Source organism: Glycine max, chromosome 19, assembly GCF_000004515.6.
Source record: "Glycine max cultivar Williams 82 chromosome 19, Glycine_max_v4.0, whole genome shotgun sequence".
NCBI classification, from domain to species: Eukaryota; Viridiplantae; Streptophyta; class Magnoliopsida; order Fabales; family Fabaceae; genus Glycine; species Glycine max.
Window position 1 is genome coordinate 38400717 of NC_038255.2, and position 17444 is coordinate 38418160.

Consider the following 17444-nt stretch of genomic DNA (forward strand, 5'->3'; position numbering starts at 1 on the left):
TCTTCATTTATAAATTCGCATTAAATTACATTGAGAATGTCTAACAGTGAGTGAGTAAGAAGATGAGAAACTTATTATCCAAGTTTTATATTTTAATTTATAAAAAAAAACTTGTAAGTCTTTTTAACCTAAATTTTCGGAGTTTCTTTTGTTTTGAACACTAAAGTTTTGGGGTTGAAAACCTAAACTAATAATTTAATTTATTTACACCTTATAGAACATACCTAGGGTTTTGGAGTACAATACATTAAATTGCCAATGAGCAAAAAATTGACGATTCACGTCACTCCATGCCATTTTTTTCTTAATATATATATATATATATATATATATATATATATATATATATATATATATATATATATATATATATATATATCTTTTAAACTTCGTTCTTTTGAATTTTACATTCTAAAAATTTAACTTATAAAATTTATTATTCTTTCAATATTTTAATCAGTGAACTTAATTTACCCCGAATTTTCAATTGATAATAAAAAATTACAATATACCACCATTAACCTTTTAGTGTTAATTTCATATACTTATCATCTACCTGATCATAAAAAGATACTTATCATCTAAAAGGTACTAATTGAGGAAGTGGTAAATGACAAATTCAGATAGTTGTCCGAATGAATCAGAGTAATAAAATGTCTAGAGAGTAAACTGCACGCGAAATAGAAAATAGAAAAGCATTTTTGTTATTTACCTATGAATTGCCCCACACTCGGTGTTTTTTTTTATATACTATTATAACACTTAACTTGAATGTCCTTGTTTTCCTTAGAGAATAGTATCAGATCAAGTTGTTATAAAAGCTAACCTACCTGCTGTCTAATAACACAGGACCTTACAGAACTAAAGAACTCACTTTTTGTCTGTAAATTATGCTTAGCCAGTGATAAAAGGATCAAAAGATTAGCAACCTTTTTTTCTCTCTCTCTTTCTTTTCCACTTATGAAATTTTTTTTAGAGTAATTTATATTAGAATCTCATCGTACTAATTAGTTGGAACGATCGATTAATTCTTAAGTTAGATGATTCGCAACAAGAGTCATGTGCTTTCCTTTCTGTAAAGGCACAACCACTAGCCATGTCTAAAATGCTCATTTGATGATGTAATTTCTCCAGCACCTTGACACCACATCATCAACTAGCAAATACATCAAAATGGAAAATGCTTTGTCTCTACTAAATTTTTATGTTTAAAGGAAAAATGCATTTTTTTGTGTTATTATTTCAGGCAATGAACACATTTAGGACTTGGACCATAGTACATGAAAGGGTGGTAGGTGGTATTTCTCATCATAGCTTTTGACATTGAAAAAATAGCAATCACAAATACTGAAACACTCCCCATCATGACCCCACTCCAGCATAGAGAGAGGGAAAAAGTTAACATGAAAGAAATCTGAACTTTCTATTTCCTGAATGCTGGTTGAAATTCTCATTCCATATGAGCCAACTCAAACTTCTCTCTTTTCAGTGGAAAAGGTGCATGCATGGATCCATGTATTGATGCCTGCGTATGGCCATGGGGCATTGGTTCAGAGTAATGGTTCTGATGTCACTTTCAAAATTCAAACCAATAGTACATGCTGGTTGAAGTTCAGTGTTTGCGTAAAATTTGAATGAGTAATATAATGTAGTTAACCCTGCCAAGTGCCTAGTTCTCTTCTGATTCAGCTCTTCATGTCTTTTTCGATTAATTCATCAACCCCACTGGATTCATATTGGGAGCAAGGCATCTTCCCATGTGTGCTATCATCATCTTCCTCTAAGTTTGAAAAAACTACTCCATCACTAGATGCTTCATCCTCAGAATCATTGGTTTCTGACTGCACTGATTCATGAAATTCGGAGCTTAAAAAACCGGGCAATGATGAACGACATGAATCAAAAACATCAGACATGCTTCTGTCACCTTCTTTCATTTTCTGAGCATAAGCTTGGTAGTTGAATCCAACTGTATTTTTCCCACCAAAATAGGATTCCAGTTTGTCCATGTCAAGGTGTTCCTCCATCACCATGTGACTCCTTGGGTTGTCAGGGTAAACAAATATCACCTTTTTGTAAGTCTTGGGTTCTAGAAATGGTTTCACCATCTGGTACCATGAAAAACATGATTATAAAACACACAAAGAAAATATAACAACACTGAATTAAGAGATATCCATAACAAATTTCAACAGAAAAGGAAAGCATAAGAAATTCTGGCTTGTCTTTATACTTATAAATCACAAGACTGATCTGATTTGACCTATCACAACGCACTTGAAAATAGTATTACTTCACTCTAATTGGAATAACATTCTCTCAGATTTAATGATTCAGCACGGTGGAACAAAAATAAACCAAAAGTATCTTCAAACTTTTTTGTTTCTAGTAGATTTTTTAATTTGGTAAAAATGTGCTTTTTGTCCCTATATTTTCTATCAAATGTAACCAAGGTCCTTATACTTTCATATTGATGAATTTGGTTCTCAAACTTTAAAAACAAGTGGATTTAGTCTCTTCTAAAAACATGTGGATTTAGTCCCTCCAAACTTTTAAAAACAGGATGAATTCTTAGAGATGACAGGCTAAATCAACATGTTTTTTAAAATTTGAGAACCAAATTCATCAATGTGAAAGTATAGGGACTTTGACCACCTTTAACCGAAAGTATAAGGACTAAAATAACATTTTTTTCCTTCTAATTTATACAATAGAAACAACAAATACTTCACAAATAACCAATCAATTGAGACAAACTTTTCCCTATCCATTTCATAATCAATATCACACAACTTTAGTAAGCCAATATCATTACATATACAAGTCTCTCATCTCACAAAATCCTCCCCCTTTCTTCCCAATGAAACCGAGACGATGAAGAAGACAAGAGATATTGTGATGTCGTACCGTCCAAAATGACTCAAACACTTTTTGGTGGATTGTAAAAGATTGCAAGGCCCAACATCTCAGGGTAATGAGCCTGCAGGATTTGAGTTGTATCCCGGGCAGTCTTCAATGATAAGCATGTTGTGCTCCACCCTTGGAAATCAATAAGCCAAACCATTTGCTCTTCTTGATTAGAACTTTTATTCCTTATGGCCTTCTCCAAACAGTAGATAAGGTACTTGATTTGCGCAGATAATGTGCTTGTACTCTAAATTGGATAAATGAAGTCTTAGTCAAAGCATTGAAATTTCATGAGTAAATGATCATTTTAGTCTTTAAAATTGTGATTTGTTGTCACTTTATTCCATAGAATTGACAAAAAAAACTCTAAAACTGTAATTCATTTCATCTATGTCCCTAAATTTAATCTCTTAAGTCACATGTTGAATGTAACTTTGGACTTGAATGAGTGGCAAATTACAGTTTTGGGAACTTTTTTGAATTAATTCAAGGGACTAAAGTAACAGTAAATCACACTTTCAAAGACTAAATTAGCCATTTACTCAAACTTCAATAATGTTGACAATGACATCCAAACAAGAAGGCTCAACTGCTCAAGTATAAATGTACAACCATTTTTGATAAACTAAGAGGAAAGTAGAGAGATAACAGAGAAAAAGGAGAAGAACAAAGCTGATTTTATTGATCCAAAAAACTAGTTAGAGATAGTTACAATCCAGGTATTTATAAACCTCTATACAACATAACTAACTATAACTAACTCTAACAGAAAGCCAACTAACTCTAACAAAAAGCTAACTAACTGATCCTATTGAGGTGCAGTTAGAAAAGCCCTTGTACTCCCTGAATTACTAACTACCATGAAATGGGTGCTATTAACAAAAGCTAACAACCCTTACAGACAAAATACAAAACTGTTTTCACAGTTATACATTGACATATACTGATACCCCCCCCCCCCTTAAACTCAAGAGGGAGAGTTTTCATTGGAAACACTCTTCACATTGAGTTTGCCTCTCATAGCCTCAAATCTTGATGCAGACAGGGGTTTAGTTAGAATATCAGCCCATTGATCCAGAACTAAAATATGAACAATTGAGAGCTGCTTGGCCAAAATCTTCTCTCTGACAAAAAACACATCAATCTCCATGTGTTTTGTTCGACTGTGAAAAACTGGATTGTGAGCAATAGAAACAACACTCTGATTATCACAAAATATTACTGGAGTAGTGAAAGAAACTTGTAACTCTGTCAGTAGGGTATAACTCCAAGTCAATTGAGTGGAAGTTTGAGCAATGTTGTGATATTCAGCTTTAGTACTAGACCTGGCAGTAACCTTTTGTTTGCGAGACCACCAAGAGACTAAGTTTGGACCAAGAAAAATGGCAGTCCCTAAGGTGGAGCGCCTGTCATCCACATCAAATGCCTAATCAGCAATACAGAATGCTCGAATGGCCAAGGGATTTTTAGTAGAAGCAGACCATGAAACATAGTACCTTTAAGATATCTTAGAATCCTTTTCACCACTGTCCAGTGAGAATCCAAAAGAGCAGCCATAAATTGGCAAACCTTATTGACAACAAAACTAATTTCAGGTCTGGTGAAAGTAGCATATTGTAATGCACCAACTACAAACCTATAGAGAGAATGCTCATGAAAAACATCAGCACCATGTTTAGACAACTTGAAGTTAGAAACCATGGGAGAAGAGATTGAATGAGCTTCAGCCATGTGAGTTTTGTGAAAAAAATCACAAATGTATTTACTCTGGGTCATTAAGATAGCACTGTTGGACAAATATTTGATTTTCAGACCCAAGAAATAATCCAGATGACCAAGCTGTTTGAGAGAAAAAACAGTATTCAATCTGTTTGTGAGCTGATGAATCAGAGTGGTTGAGCTACCTGTGAGAATTATATCATCCACATATACCAGCAGATAAACAACATCCACTTCATACTGATAGATAAATAAGGAAGAATCACTTTTGCTGCCAACAAACCCAAACTGTAACAGAGTGGACTTGAGTCTATCAAACCATTGCCTTGGAGCCTATTTTAACCCATAAATAGCTTTATTTAGCCTGCAAACCAGTGACTTGTCTGCAACTTCAAAACCAGGAGGTTGTATCAGAAAAACAGTTTCTTCAAGAGTATCATTTAAAAAGGCATTATTCATATCAAGTTGGAACAATTTCCACCCATAGGACAAGGCAAAAGTAAGAATAATTCGAATAGTGACATGCTTGATCACAGGAGAGAAAGTTTCATGGAAATCAAAACCACAAACTTGATGAAACCCCTTAGCTACCAATTTAACTTTGAACCTATTAATTGATCCATCAACATTTTCCTTCACCTTGTAAACCCATTTACAACCACTAGCCTATCTGTTAGGAGGTAAAGATACTAAGTCCCATGTATGATTTTTCAACAAGGCATCATACTCTTGTTGCATAGCAATGAGCCAATCTTTGTTTTCCAGAGCTTGTTTCACAGTTTTAGGCTCAGAATGAGTGAGAAAAAGTGAAGGGTGAAGTCTAGGGTTGTGAATACCAGATTTAGACCTTGTTTGCATAGGGTGGGTATTGACTAGGATAGAGTTGAGTATAGACACAAACTCTGAAGAAGATGAAGTAAGGTTAGTAGACTCAGAATTTTGTGGCTGAATGGGGATGGGTGCAGAATAAGTGGAGGGACAAGGTACATAAATAGTTGTGATGGGAGAATCAGCAGGTAAGGGTGAAAAACCTGGAGGAGCAAGAGGAATAGAGCTTGAATTAACAGGTGATGCTTGAGATGTTTGAGGAATAGAGGCAACAAAAGATGGAGAAAGGTTAGGACTTAGGATAAAGTACGAATCAAATTTTTTTGTGGAATTAGAGGAAGAAGGAAAAAGATCAGTATAGGGAAATCTCAACTCATTAAAAAAAAACATCCTTAGATATGTAAATTCTACCAGAGGATGACAAGCACTTGTAACCCTTGTGAGACAAGGAATAACCCAGAAGCAAACACTCATGAGACCGAAAATTGAGTTTGTGTGTATGATATGACCTCAGTAAAGGAAAACATGCACACCCAAAAGTTTGAAGAAAATGATAATCAGGTTCTTTATTAAACAAAGTAACAAAAGGAACAACAAACTTGAGAGAAGCAGTGGCAAGCCTGTTAATAAGATAAATAACTGTAATAAAGGCACAATCCCAAAATTGTAAGGGTAAAGAAGCATGATGCAGCAAGGTTAAACCCAAATCAACTATGTGTCTATATTTTCTCTCAACCACACCATTTTGGTGATGAGTATGAGGACAAGTAAGTCTATGAGAAATACCAAAAGAGGCTAGAAGTCTGGAGAAAGGTCTGTATTCACCTTCCCAATCTGATTGAATACTCTTGATTTTGGTGTTAAGTTGTAACTCAACCATGGACTTAAAGTTTAGAAAAATAGAAATGGTTTCAGCCTTGGACTTTGTAGGAAATATCCATGTATACCTAGAGAAAGCATCAATGAAGGAAACATAATATGTATAGCCAGCATAAGAGGTAACATGGGAGGCTCCCCACAGGTCAGTGAAAATGAGTTCTAAAGGTGAATAAACAGAAATTGAGCTGTGAGAGGGTAACCTATGAGCTTTACCCATACAATAAGAGGAACAAAACGCTTTGATGTTTTTATTTAGTTAAGAAATATTACACTGTTTGAGAACAATTTTCATTACATGCTCATTAGGATATCCTAACCTAGCATGCCAAAGATTAGCACTACTGGAAGAGGTAACTTCAAAATTTAAAACAATATTAGAAGTATTATTGACAGTAGCAGTTGAAGTAGGAAACTCAGCATTTGGAACAGATGTAGAAGTGGACATCAGCAGAGAAGGATTGCCTTGAAGCTGAGGTTGTGAAAAGAATATAGGCCATCAACACCAACCACTCCTTGTTGGAGAATTTTATAGGTCTCCTAAGATTTCACAAGACACAAATAAGGGTGAAACTCAAAGAAAACAATTGTCTTTAGCAAATTAACTCACACTTAACATATTTTTCGAAATTGAAGGAACATGTAACAACTTATGAAGCTTAAAGGTTATAGCAATATCAATAGGAGAAACAAAAACTGAGGAACCAGTGTTGGAGATACTTAAACCTTCACCGTTGCCTATGAAAATCTTCTCAAGTCCATCAAAATGAGTAAATTATTTAATATTTTGAGAATCACCAGTAACATGAAAACTGACTCCAGCATCTGGTATCCAAGTAGAGCTAGATGCACCATTATCATGAGAGGAGGAGTTTGTGAGCATGGCACTAGGCTGACTGGGACCAGGAATAGTGGAATTAGCATTGGGATTAACCCAAGTATTGGAGGATATGGTTGAACCAGTAAAATAGGGGATAGGTTGCAGCATGGTGGGATAAAAAAAGGTTAGGGACTCATGTGGCTGAAAACTAATATCAGTTTTGAAATGACAGAAATTGGCAGTGTGCCCATCCTTTAGACATATTTGGCATTGAAAATTGGTAAGCCGACCACCTCCATGGCCTCTGTTGGAACCACCGCTACCACGTCCAGGATTTCGATCAGAAAAGGTGCCGCGACCACCACCACAGCCATACAAGCCTCAAAATCCACCAAAATCACTATTTTTATAAGTTTTTGGCTGTGCATAACCTTGGGTGTAGTTCAACGACGTAGAACTAACCAATTAAGCATCTCGATTGTATCGTGTGAGCCTAGTTTCATGACCATAAAGAAGAGCTTCGATTTCTGCAATTGATGGAGCGCGCTTCTTACTCTCAATGACAGAAATTACCGGTGCATAATTAGACGGTAATCCTTCAAGGAGCGCATAAACATACTCCTCATGCCGAACAAGAACACCTACACCAGCCAGTTCATCTACATATCCTTTGATCTTGTGCAAATATTCATCAATCGATTTTCCATCAAGAGTGACTGCACACATCGCAGTGCGGAGTTGACAAGCACGGGATTTGGTGTGGAGATTGAAATATTCATGGATTTTGTCCCAAACCTGATAGGAATGGTTGGAACATAGAACTCTTGACAACATAGACTTCGAAAGCGTAGACTGCAGCCAAACAAGAAGCGTTTGGTCTTGAACTTCCCAAATTTCATACTTTGGATTGACGCGATCAGCAATACGATCATCCTCGGTGAGATAATGAGGCATAACGACTGGATTAACGACAAATCACTGCAACTTGTGCGATTTGATCACTGGTTCGACATGTTTTCGCCAATGGAGATAATTTGAATCATCAAGCTTCTATGCACTAGAGTTAGGGAACGACTGAGAAATGAGATTTGACAGAGCGAAAGGCATAAAAGCACATAACAGGACCTTGAAGAAACATAGAATTATGAAAAAATGGCTCTAGATACCATTTTTTTATAAATTGAGAGGAAAGTAGAGAGATAACAGAGAAAAAGGAGAAGAACAAAGCTGATTTTATTGATCTGAAAAACTAGTTAGAGATAGTTACAATCCAGGTATTTATTATTGAAGAAACTAGAGATTGTGAAATGCTTGAGTGCTTAACCCACTCAACTGATCTATATTTATATAGACTTAGGGAATAAATACAATGTGAAATTTAAAAGAATATTAATGAAGTTCTAGTACTTATGTACATGCATGTGAATTCCTAGATACATGAATATGTGACTATCTAGGTACATTAATAACTATTCTTTGTTGGAACAACTACCCATACAATGTGTGGAACAACTCCCCATACAATGTGTGTAATTCCTAAACTCCCCCTTAAGCTAGAGCATATAAGTCAAATGCTCCAAGCTTGGAACAAATATTTTGAATTCTTGGTCCCTTTAGAGATTTTGTAAAGATGTCTGCTAGTTGATCATTAGAACTAACGAATTCAGTAATAACTTCCTTAGAAAGGACTTTCTCCTGGACAAAATGACAATCAATCTCAATATGTTTAGTTCTCTCATGGAATACTGGATTAGAAGCTACATGTAGGGCTGCCTAATTATCACAACATAGCTTCATTTGTTGAGTATTTCCAAATTTCAATTCTTGAAGAAGTTGTTTAATCCAAATAAGCTCACATGTGGCTACAGCCATAGCTCTATATTCAGCCTCTGCACTAGAGCTTGCAACAACATTTTGCTTCTTACTCTTCCATGAGACAAGATTTCCTCCAATAGACACATAATATCTTGAAGTGGAACACTTATCAATGGGTGATCCTGCCCAATCTGCATCACAAAATCCAACTATTTAAGTGCTTCCTTTGTCTTCATAGAGTAGTCCTTGTCTTGGGGTCCTTTTAATGTATCTCAAAATTCGAATTACTGCATCCCAATGATCATTATGAGGAGATTGCATGAATTGACTCACCACTCCAACTACAAAGGAAATATCTGGCCTTGTAATAGTGAGGTAAATAAGCTTCCCAACCAATCTCCGATATCTTTCAGGATCAGAATAAGGCTCCCCCTGATTGGGTAGCAATTTTTGATTTGGATCCATGGGACTGTCAATTGGTCTACAATTTGACATACCAATTTCTTTAAGTATGTCTAACGCATACTTCCTTTATGAGATGATAATCCTATCTTTTGATTGAGCAACTTCAATTCTAAGAAAATATTTAAGTTTTCCCAAATCCTTAGTCTGAAAATGACTAAATAAATGTTCCTTCAGTTAAGCAATTTTTTCTTGGTCATTTCATGTGATGACTATATCATCTACATAAACCACCAAGTAAACACATCTACTCAATGAGGTATGACAATAAAAATCTGAATGGTCTGCTTCACTTTGTTTCATCCCAAAAGCCTGAACAATTGAGCTAAAATTTTCAAACCAAGCTCATGGGGATTGTTTGAGTCCATAAAGAAACCTCCGAAGTTTGCAAACCAAGCTAGACTCCCCCTGAGCAACAAATCCCGGTGGTTGCTCCATACAAATCTCCTCTGTTAATTTCCCATGTAGGAATGCATTTTTAATATTCAACTGATACAATGACCAATGACGGATGACAGCTATGGCAAGAAAGAGTCAAACAAAATTAATTTTAGCCACAGGGGAGAAAGTATCTCCATAATTTAGGCCATAAATCTGGGTATAACCTTTGGCTACCAATCGAGCTTTGAGGTGATCAATCTACCCATTGGCACCAACTTTTATAGCATATACCCATCAACAACCAATAGGTTTCTTGCCTAGGGGAAGAGGAACCAGCTCCCAAGTACCATTATGCTCCAAAGCTGCATTTCATCAATCATGGCTTATCACCATCCTGGATGATCAAGTGTTTCACAAAGATTTTTAGGAAGAGAAACAGAAGATAAAGAGGAAACAAAAGAATGGTACGAAGAAGAGAGACAATGATAACTTAAGAAGTTATAGATAGGATAAGGATTATGTGTAGACTGAGTACATTTCCTAAAAGCAATGGGTAAGTCAAGATTCTCTTCGGATAGGTCCATGGTCGGGTTGTCTGCTGGAGTAAGACATGATTCAGCTGGTCTTTCATTACCTTCTAGTTCTGCGTCAGGAATTCGAGGACGACGTCAATATACAATGGGTGATCTTTGAGTCTGCTCATGTGGAGGATTGTCAGGAATATCTATGGTAGAATCTACAGTTGACTCTGATTCTTGCAAAGAAGGTGATGGACCAAGGTAGGGTATAGGAAAAACTTCTTGAAGAGTATTGGACTCAACCATAGAGGGAGCAAAGTATGGTTTTTCTTCAAAAAAAAGTTACATATGCAGAGATATAATAAGATTGTGAACCGGAGAGTAACATCAGAAACCTTTCTGTAATCTGGAATATCCAAGGAAAACACATTTGATGGCTCGAGCAGCAAGCTTATCAAGACCTGGAGACAAGTTATGAACAAAACAGGTGCATCAAAAATACGAGGATCAACATGAAACAATGGTTCTTTAGGAAACAAAATAGAATGTGGTATTTTATTTTTAATAGAGGTAGAAGGCATCCGATTTATCAAAAAATAGGCTGTCAAAATTGCATCACCCCAATGCCAGACAGGTACATTGGCATGAAGTAATAATGTCCAAGCAGTCTCAACAAGATGCATATTCTTCCTTTCGGAAATGCCATTCTATTGAGGAGTATGAGGGCAAGAGGACTGATGGAGAATGCCCTGCGCTGACAAAAAAGAAGAAATAGAAGAAGAAAAGTATTCTTTCGCATTATCACTCCTAAGGATCTTAATTGTCTTACCAAACTGAGTTTTAATTTCATTAACAAAAGAAGTGAGAATTGACAAAATTTCATATTGTTCTTTCATTAAGAAAACCCAAGTGCATCGAGAAAATTCATCAATGAAAGTAACGAAATATCTATAACCCATAGACGAAACACGACTAGGACCCCATATATCAGAGTGAATAACCGAAAAAGGGGAATCAACACGACTTTCAACATGCCTAAAAAAAGAACGGACATGCTTTCCTAGTTGACATGACTCACAAAATAGGTCCTTTATTTTTTCAAGACTCAAAACCATTATTTTTAATTTAGATAAATATGGGTGTCCCAAACGTTCATGAAGAAGCTTTGGTGATGTGGCAGCACTACAAACCCAAGAAAGATTAGGCTTGAGGTAGTAAAGACCATAAGATTCATGTCCTACGCCAATCGTCCGACCCGTACCACGTTCTTGTATGACAAAGGAGTTAGCATCAAATGTTACTGAACAATTACGAGAACGAGTAAGTTGACTAAGAGATATTATATTGAAAGGACAACCAGGTATGAGCAAAACAGAGTTTAAAGACAAAGAAGAAGTGGGTGATACATGGCTGATTCCTGTTGCTGCAACTCTAGAACCATCAGCTAAAGTAATGAAGTGAGGAATTTTAGGAGGAGAGAGGGATGAAAATAAAGAACTATTACCAGCAATGTGATCATAAGTACCTGAATCAATCATCCATGGACTTTGATTATTACTAGATTGGGCAATGCAAGCAATGGAGTTATGACCACTTATAGAAGATGATGTTTGAGATTCCTTGGCAGCTTTTAGCTGGAGATACTCTTGATAGTCAGCTTTCAAAAACTTTATCTCAGATGTTTCAGACTTTGAAATATTTACCAATTTTTCGGGGAATCCATGAATAGAATAACAAGTGTCATGTGTGTGACCCACTCTCTTACAGTAAGAACATTGAGGGCGACCTCCTCTTTCAGCTTGTCCTCCTCGGTTTCCATACCACCTCGTCCCACTCGATTAGATACCATGGCAGAAGTTTCAATACTATTAACTGAATTTCCTCCTATTTTTTGTGAGGGGACTCGAAGAAGTCGGGTAATTAAATTCTCTAGAAAAGGAACTTCTTTGCCAATTAAGACTTGATCACGAATATGATCAAAATCTGGATGCATCCCACGTAGTACCAACACCATATATAGATTATCAAGTTTCGTCTTTATGTCTTCAAGTTTATCGGCTTCCAATGATAATTTTAACTCCTCCACTGCAGATTGGGCTTTCGAAACATAGGCAACCATGTCATGATCAGTTTGTTTAAGAGTGGCCAATTTCTGAGCAGCATCATACAATTGTTGAATGTCATTAGCAAAAACACTTTGTGCCTTTTTCCAGAAAGAATAACAAGTTTTGAAGGCTCTAAAATTTTTCAATATAGTTGGCTCAACATGATGCAATCCTACCCCACAAGAGCATTGGATAGAAGACTCTAAGTAGATTGAGCCAGAAATGCAAGAGAAGGCCCTAGGGTTCTCATGAGCCTTAGGGTAGATTTCGGACCCATGGGCTAAGTTTGAGCCCGCTTATCTTTGTACATATTAGATTAAGGTTTCATTATTTTTGGGCCTTGTATTTAGAGCTCCATAAAATAGGTAAGGTACCCTATAAATGTAGGATTTTTCAGCCCTTGTATTTTAGGGCACCTAGACTAGTTTTTGTATTAGGGGTAGTTTTGTAATTTTACATGCATTAAGTGAATATTTGATGTGTGTGGTTGGAAATAAATTTAATTGAATTGGGAGAAGCCCAATCCAATTAAATTTTAGAGGGAGAGGTGAGCATTTGCTTGCTACACCCCATTGTCACATCATATAATAGTCACATTTTGTGCATGTCCTTCATGCTTTACATGCTTCATGATACCTAAGCACACTTAGTGGAGAATCTTGAATTTGATCTTGGATTAATGGGCTGAACCATAGCTAAAATTCACTAATCATAATTAGTAAAAATTTGGCTCCACAAATTCAATTTCAAATTCAAGTGAAATTTGAATAGAAATTCAAATTTCCCTCCAATTTTGTGTGACACTTAGGCTAAATAGAGGTCATGTGTATGCATTTTTTCAACTTTGACCATTTTGAGAATTAAACTTCAAAGTTCAGACTTCTTTAGAGGCACTAAATTTCGTGCTCCTTCTCTCCCTCTATTCATCTTCTCTTACCTTCAAGCTTTTATTCATGGCTTCCTATGGTGGTGAGCTTCTTCTAGACTCATCTTCTCCTTGAAGTGGTGTCTCCAATCATCTTTCTCCTTCTCCATTCTACTGCCATTAAACTTTAAAAAGTAAAGGACTCCATTGATGAAGAAGATCCAAGGCCTACAAGCTCCACATGGAGCTACATCATAACAGATTGCCACAAGAGAGCACAAAGCTGATAATCAAGTTTCTTCCACTGCTCACGTTTGTCTTCTGAAATCTTTTCTGAGGATTACTCTAGATGTTCATGATAACCTTGGCCAAGAAACCAAAGTTCAACAGAGGCTGACCATGGTAAATAATTTTTTCCATTCAATTTTTCTGAAGTGATTGTTGGTGTTCCAGAGATAGAGAAGGCAGGACCATTAGTTTTCTAAGAGTCTGAAGCCATTTCAGCACTTGTCAAAGAGTTTTCTAATCGAAGAACTGATCACCTAGGAAGGAAGAGGAGAGGCCGGCGATTTTTGGTGAGGGTGACCAAGGCGGCCTTGGATAGTGGGTAGGTCAGTGGAAGGAACTTTTGGATATTGAGGTTGTTGTTTGGACAAAGGGACAAAGATGGGACTTTAGGTTTTGCTGACCAGATGCAGAAACCTTTAAAGAACAAACAAGGTGGCTCTAGATACCATATTGAAGAGACTAGAGGTTGTGAAATGCTTGAGTTCTTAACCCACTCAGTTGATCTATATTTATATAGACTTAGGGAATAAATACAATGTGAAATTTACAAGAATATTAATGAAGTTCTAGTACCTATGTACATGCATGTGAATTCCTAGATACATGAATATGTGACTATCTAGGTACATTAATAACTATTCTTTGTTGGAACAATTACCCATACAATGTGTGGAACAACTCCCCATACACATATGGAATATGCTCTAGATTATACTGATGCGTTGTTTTCATTCCGCACCATACACTTTTCCAAGTTCTAGGTTCCGTCGTCATGTTCATATAGGTATCGAACATATATACCTGAGAAAGTAGGGATGATTGGCACATTGTCACCCAATATGTGTAATTCCAACATTTATAAACATCTATACAACAGAACTAACTATAACTAACTCTAACAGAAAGCTAACTAACTGATCCTATTGAGGAGCAGTTAGAAAAGTCCTTGTACTCCCTGAATTGCTAACTACCACGAAATGGGTGCTGTTAACAAAAACTAACAGCCCTTACAAACAAAATACAAAATTGTTTTCACAGTTATACATTGACATATATTGATAAACCATAACAAAAATGAAATTTGTACTTTATTCTCATCAATTTATATAGACTTCCTGAATACCAGGCCTAATAACAAAAACAATCCTTCCTTGCTTGTCCAAGTAATCAGCTTTCTATAGCCTTCCTCTCTCAGCTTCTTGAGCAACATCATCCTAGTTGCATAAAATGTAAAAGAAAAGGACAATTGTCTTTCAGTTTCACTTATCTAGTTAAAAGTATGCAACTCATCACTAGTTAAAACCTTGTCATGCCATGAAATTCTATTATGTCATTGGCTAAAAAAAAAAAACCTTAGACAGAGAGAGTTTCACTGATAAAGCCACCGAAATTACTTGTTTTCATAGACAGAGAGATTAGTCTATCCTAGTTACAGTTAGTACACCTATAAAACTAGATAGTTGATTTTCGTTGGGTTTGAGCTATGTATATCTAAGTTCACATGTTTTTACACAGTAAATGTACTACAAAGCATTTAGAAAACTAGGATATTTAACCAACTTTCATGCTTCATTCTATTCCAAACTGAATTCTAATATATTCCATTTTATTTTATTGAAAAGATAGATAAAAAATTATATATATTTGATGCACACCCATTGGATTTTCTCAGGCTTGAACTCCAGCCTCCATTTTATGGATCCTTTCAACATCTTTGCAGCCTTCTTAGTATTGTAGTGTCACGGTCTAAGGTATCTTAGAACTGATGCATCCGAACACAGAGTAGAGAACTTGTCAGCAATTGGACCAATTAGCTTTCTGACTTCTCCAATCTAAAAAAAAAAAGGGAAATCAAACATTTTTCCACTTCAAAATTATTGCTCCATAAAATGACCCACAAACAACCCCTTAATTGTAGACTAGTTTTCCTGCTCACCCAAATTGAAATAGAAACTAGGAAGAGAATCAATTATCCTTACTTGGCACCACTGTCTCTTGTTAGGTAGGGGATTTTAAGAAAAATAAATTGATTGTCTAACAAATAATATGAGTACATGCAAATTTTGGATGAAGATAGAAGAATATCATAGAGACTACATTGATGTACAATAACAATACATCAAATTTATCATTTCACATTCATAAAATAGGGCTAGATTAATGTCTAGTACCTTGGTCTGCTGCTCTTCAGGAGATAAAGTTTTTTCAGCTCCTGATTTTGATTTCTTAAACGACATCTTTTCTTTTCAAATCCCAATCAAGCTAAAACATCCTGAAATATGAAAAACTAACAAAATAAGCCTTACTTCCAGGTGTTTGGCAAGAGTGCATGAATTGAAGAACTGCTACCAAAGTCCCATTATACTCTAGTTAATTGCTGTTAAATAGACAGCTTCAACTTAAAAGGCACATTGGTTCTAAATTTGGGAGTAAAAATTCCCAAAATCGCCATATTGCAATTGCATATGTACTAATGAAATTGATGAAGTATTTTCAAGTCATTAAACTTATGTTGATTATGTCCCACTGATTTAATGATTGTCTCCTTATCACTGTATCATGTTAGCATGGTTTAAAAGGTAAGCAAATCAGAATAGCACTCATTTGCTAAACCTTTCTTAAAGGTAGATAAAAAAATCCTGTGATAACTAATGCAAATACAAGTGAAAAAAGAAGAATAAGATTTTGCCTCCTCATACCCAATTCCCTGAAAAGAAAATAGGAACTGGAAAGAATTAATGGTAGCAATAATGCTCCATAATCCCTCTTTTGCCACAAAATTTGAAAGAAGAAAAGAATATACAAAAATAACAAAGTTCACCTTTTGAACCTAATGAAGAAAGAAAAATACCAGTGCTTTGATATTATCTTTTGGTACAAGATCTCTAAGCTTCCAGGATGTTCTTTTTGTCTTTTGTGATGCCTAAAAATGATCTGGAAAATATTACACAAATAAAAAAAAAGGTCATAACAGAAGATCTATGTGATTATAGCCATAGAATAACAAAATACATGTCTATCCATGGCTGATGATTAATATTGCATTGCTGGGGCAATTATAGGTCTCATTTGGATCATGAAAAATGAAAAGTAAAGAAGAATTAAAGAAAAGTAGAAAACGGATGGCTATGCATTTAGTCTACAAAGTTTCCTCAACATATTACCAGGACTAAGTAGTAGCATTTTTGTTTCAAACACTAGTTCACAATCTAGCACATTCAATTTACCATTGCTTACTCTATTAGTTCATATTCACCACAAAGCATCCTTTTCACTATAAATAAACATAAATCAAATGAGCACAAACACACCCTATCCACAAAACATGAACTCTGAACACCCCCCCCCCCCCACAACCACAACCATCTCAATCTCAATGAACTGGGAAAGTTCTACCATTGCCCAAGAACAAGCTATCTAACCACATGCCAAGGAAAATATTTGTCTACAATTTATTTAAGAGTAAAGTCTCTCAAAATATTTCGAAATATTTTAATTTTAGTTCCTACATTTTTTTAGTCCCTAGGGCACTAAAACCACATCACAGATGTGATTAATGTAAGGACAAACTTAAGGGATTAAAACCAAGTTACTTTAAAAAAAAACATATATTAAATTTTTATAGAGACCAAACTCAAATTTTCAAGTATTTTGAGGGACTATACATACCTTTAGTCTTCAATTAACTAGAATTTACTCAACTATCATCAAACAAGCAACACACATCATTGTCTGCACCAATGCAGCCAATCCACGAGTTCTTTTCTTATCCCAAAATTGCACCACACGGAAGAACCATCTCATCCACTTGACATACCAACACTATAGTACAACAAATTAAAATACTTATTCAAGCATAC

The 17444-nt window shown here is 35.6% G+C and overlaps 1 pseudogene; it reads right to left on the minus strand.

Annotated features, from left to right (window-relative positions):
• Positions 1-1303: 1303 nt before the first annotated feature.
• LOC100800598 (phosphatidylinositol transfer protein 3-like) lies at positions 1304-15821 on the minus strand (annotated as a pseudogene).
• Between the last annotated feature and the right edge of the window lie 1623 nt (positions 15822-17444).